The following is a 4,661-nucleotide window of genomic DNA, read 5'->3' on the forward strand; positions in this document are numbered from 1 at the left end:
AAAGGTTGGGGACCACTGCTTTAGAAGGATACAGATGTGGCGCCCACCATGTTCTGAGGCAAAGATCTATTCTGTGTCAGACAGCTCAGATCTTAGAGTTCCTTTAAACCAAGTTAAAAAAACAAACAAACAAACAAAAAACCACACCTCTCTGTGACTTCCAACCACAGGGTCCCAGCTCTGTCACGGAATCCCCCAGAATGAGGCGTCACCTCTTTTCCCGAAGGACATCCACGCAAAGCTCTGTCCGCTGTTCTCTCCGGAGTGTTTTTGTTTTGTCCATTTTTTAAGAAAGCACTTCCGATTTTCAGACCGTGCTTTCCTCCGATGGAGATTCGTTACCCACATCCCTCCTTCCAGCAGAGATTCCAACGACAAACACGGATCTCCGTGTGGGGTCTGCACACACGTGATAGCTGATTTATCCGTCCCTGGGTGACCTCGGGCACACTTCAGCGTAACGTGAATTGTAGTCGGCACAAATAGCAGATTTCCGCAACGATTCATCACACATCTAAAGCATTTCCTTGATAAAATTCCCACCCGCGTGTAGGCGTGCACACCACCCAAGCCCCGGAGAAGCTGGATGAACGGGTCAGACCTGTTGGGCTGAACCAGTAGACGCCAAGGGCTTTCTTAGAGCTCACGGTCCTGTGAGGTTGGCGATATTCTAGGCTGACACTCCACTCACAGGAGAGGTTACGGGGGAGGGGGGGCACACCGGAGCTGGAGATGGAGCCTGGGCCTCTTCTAACAAGGACAGGGGTCCAAGGACCGCATGCCCCGCAGGAGTCACCTGGAGTCCTCGGAGGCTTCTGAACCTGGAAGGTAGACTCCGGGGACTGGTTGTGTCCATCACGCTTGCTGCTGAATTCTGGGGGCTCCGTGTGCCCAACAGGTGGCACGTTTGATGTGCTCACTGAGAACCGTGAGATGAACGAAGACGCCGCTGGGGTGAGCGTGTTTCTGCAGGTTTCTCCTGCCGTGGAGGGATTCTGTTTCTAGAAACCTCGGCTTAGGGCAGTCAGGGCTGCTGAGAACCCACAACACATGTGCCAGGAACCGTTTGAATATCGCTAGGTCTGAAAATTGGGACAAAAGCCGGCAAACGGCCCCCCGCAGACGATCCTCACGCCCTTCCTGCTTTCTAGGACCCTATCAAGGTCACCGACTCATTTAAAGAATCCCCAAAGGGCACTTGACCTCAATTTTGATAATTTCCTTGCTGACATTCAAGAGAAACTTCCTCACTGTTCTCTAGTCTCTCTCTCTGTTGCTCGGGGGGGAAAAAAAGTTAAAAGTTTAAATAGCAATTCTCTTTAGAATTTAATATCTGTTCCCAAACATTCTCGGTTTAATTGCTCACTTGATTCTGTAGAAAATTGAATGGCTCTATTACGTTGTTTTCGTGCCCTGGTGGCCCCGGGGAAGGCGTGCCGAGTCCCCACCAAAGAGAACCACGTCCGTGCATCCCGCTGTGAGTGCTATATGAGAAAAGTTTCTAGCCAAGGTTTTTCTCTTCTGGGGTTTGTTCCCGTTTTATGTTTGTGTCCAAAAGCCCTGAATTGAATCAATTGATGTTAAAGCCAAGAGTTCGGAATCGACCCTGTGCTTCAACTGCCTGTCTGGCTGGTGCCACCCGCCTCTCAGATGCACAGAGGAGCGTGACAGATGCCGCTGCCGGGAGTGGTCTTCCCATGGGGACACCTGGCGCGGAGCGGTCACCTCCCTCCCAGGAGTGCTGGGTGGCACCTGAGGACCCTGAGCACTCACAGGGCAGGCTTCCTGGAGGAATATGCCTCCTGCCGACGACCCGCAGGGCAGGGAGATTCCCCGCGGGAGAGACCAGGGCTTGATCCTTCGACGCAGGGGGACAGGAGTCAGTCGGCTAATTCCTTTTCCCCTAATGCAAGCATGACGCCTCTTTCCAGACAGAACCCTCCGGTGGCTGTCCAGTGTCGGTGGGCACTATATTCTCCACAATGTCTGTTCACCGCCCGACCTGGCGATGTGACCTGTGCCTCCTGCCTTTGGGAGGTGAGTCAGCATCCATTGTCCCCTTGGACCAGTGGCCCCTTGCCCCGTTCTAATCTTCTCAGGGCCCCTCCCCTGCCCCTGTGACTGCTTCCCCCCCACCCCCACCATAGACCACCCCCTCCCAGAGCCATGAGGCCCCGGGGAGAAATGGGACTCGCTTTGGAACTCACCAGGGGGTGGAGCCACTGGTGAAAAGGGACCAGGGGACTTACATCCGGGCTCAGCCCCTTCCAGGTGGCCCTTGACCTCTGAGCTCTAGTGTCCTCCTCGCTGAGGTGACACACACACAGGTCCCCTGGCTGACCCCAGACACTGTCTGTGAATGTCAGGCTCTCCCATGACACCGCTCTGCCGATGGCTGGCCCGGGGACCCCAGGCGGTCTGTCTTGTTCCACAATGCTCTCACCCCCACGCCATGGAATGCCCCCCCTGCCCCCGCAGAGGCTGAAGGAGCAAGGCCACCGAGGTCCCTCTTGCCGGCCTCCGAGCACAGCCCCAGACAGAAGCTGTCAGATCCCACTGAGCCCCCAGCAGGGCCTGAATGTGTCTTCACTGTGACCACGCTGTCCTTCACAGCTCCCGAGGTCTCTGCGGGCGGGCAGGGTGTTCCCACGGCTGCCTCACACGCAATGGCTTCCCCGCGTTCCCGATTCCCAGCAGAGCGGTTTCTGATACCCGTGTACCTCAGCTGTGTCCCCTGGGACCAAGGCAGCGGAGGAGGGAGAGGTGACCTATGTAGTGCCTCCCCCGCCCTCCAACAGCTGGAGACTTCTAGAACGTTGAACATCAGGTGTGGGGGAGGGGACGTGGGGGAGGGGACGTGGGGGAGGGGACGTGGGGCGTGGAGACGTGGGGCGTGGGGACGTGGGGGAGGGGACGTGGGGGAGGGGACGTGGGGGAGGGGACGTGGGGGAGGGGACGTGGGGCGTGGGGACGTGGGGGAGGGGACGTGGGGGAGGGGACGTGGGGGAGGGGACGTGGGGCGTGGGGACGTGGGGCGTGGGGACGTGGGGGAGGGGACGTGGGGGAGGGGATGTGGGGCGTGGGGACGCGGGGGAGGGGACGTGGGGGAGGGGACGTGGGGCGTGGGGACGTGGGGGAGGGGACGTGGGGGAGGGGACGTGAGGGAGGGGACGTGGGGCGTGGGGACGTGGGGGAGGGGACGTGGGGGAGGGGATGTGGGGGAGGGGACGTGGGGGAGGGGACGTGGGGGAGGGGACGTGGGGCGTGGGGACGTGGGGGAGGGGATGTGGGGGAGGGGACGTGGGGGAGGGGACGTGGGGGAGGGGACGTGGGGCGTGGGGACGTGGGGGAGGGGATGTGGGGGCGTGGAGACGTGGGGAGTGGGGGCGTGGGGGAGGGGACGTGGGGGAGGGGACGTGGGGCGTGGGGAGGAGACAGAGTAGTGCAGGAGGGTGGCAGGTCGCCTGGTGGGCGCGACGTTGCTCTGTCCCTCGGGTTTGTGACCTCTCGCCTGACTTTTTACACGTCGGGGAAGAGCCTCATGAATCACTTTGATCACCAACTACACATTTTAAAGATGGCGGTAAAATGTTCATAATGCAAAGTGGGCCGTTTTGGGGGTGCACAGCTCAGGGCGTTATATACCTTCACACTGCTGTGCGACTACCACCACCCTCCCCCCCAGAACATTTTCATCAACCCAGACTGACCCTCTGTCCCCACTAATCACGCCCTTCCCGCCCTCCCTCCCTCCCCCGCCCCCGCCGACTGTTCTCGGCCCTCACATTAGGGGAATCGTACAGTGTTTGACCTTTGGGTCCGGCTCACTTCACTGCTGAGACGTCCCCGACGGTCAGCACGTTGTAGCCTACGCCAGAATTCCCTTCCCTTTCAGGGCTGACCCGTGTTCCGTCGTGAGGACGGACCACACTTTGTCATCTGTTTACCAGCCGGCGGACACCTGGGCGGCTTCAGCTGCTGTGCGTGACGCCTCCGTGAACCTGGGAATACAAACATCTCCTCCGAACTCTGCTTTGGGAGTTCCACACCCAGGAGTGGGATTGCGGGATCGTATGAGAATTCTGCATTTACTTTTCTTGGAGAAATTGTCATGAGGTGTTTCACAGCTTAAATATACCTTTTTTTTTTTTTAATTGACAGTTTGTCATTTGGGGAATTTCAACCAGCATGTCACTAGCATGTACCTCCTTACCTATTTTTAACGTGGGAAACGGTTAGCTTTCTTTCTCCTCGCTACCATAAAACACGCCCCGATGCCTCAAGGTTGCGACGTTTGCGCCCTGACTTGGCAGGTGGAGCTGGGGGCCGGGGGGGGGGGTCATTTTCAGATTCCTCCTTTTTAGGTGAGAAAAACCCGTGAAAAGGAAACAAGAGTTGAGAATGACCAACCAGAGAAAACGTGATCTCCTTTTCACAAGGCTTGCCTTTTTTTAAAATCAAAGTAACTTTTCATGGGGTCATAATTCACCCTGGAACACAATTCACAGGCTATGAAAGGGGTGGGGGTAGGACGGAAGGGAGCCTCTTTCTCCCCGCCCTGGCCTCCTCTGCCCAGAACGCCCCTCCCCACGGGCATCCGAGGGATCAGACTCTCGGGTCCCAGGCCGGTCGCCGCGTGCACACCCCGAGAACACACACAC

The 4,661-nt window shown here is 58.1% G+C and overlaps 1 long non-coding RNA gene across 1 annotated transcript; it reads left to right on the forward strand.

Moving 5' to 3' along the window:
• Window positions 1-659: 659 nt before the first annotated feature.
• Window positions 660-4,185, forward strand: LOC136378736 (uncharacterized). Its single transcript, XR_010746633.1, has 3 exons — window positions 660-954; window positions 1,932-2,037; window positions 3,896-4,185. It is a non-coding gene; the product is annotated as an uncharacterized lncRNA (long non-coding RNA).
• The last annotated feature ends 476 nt before the right edge of the window (window positions 4,186-4,661 follow it).

The sequence above is a fragment of the Saccopteryx leptura genome, chromosome 7 (assembly GCF_036850995.1).
Source record: "Saccopteryx leptura isolate mSacLep1 chromosome 7, mSacLep1_pri_phased_curated, whole genome shotgun sequence".
Classification (NCBI taxonomy): Eukaryota; Metazoa; Chordata; class Mammalia; order Chiroptera; family Emballonuridae; genus Saccopteryx; species Saccopteryx leptura.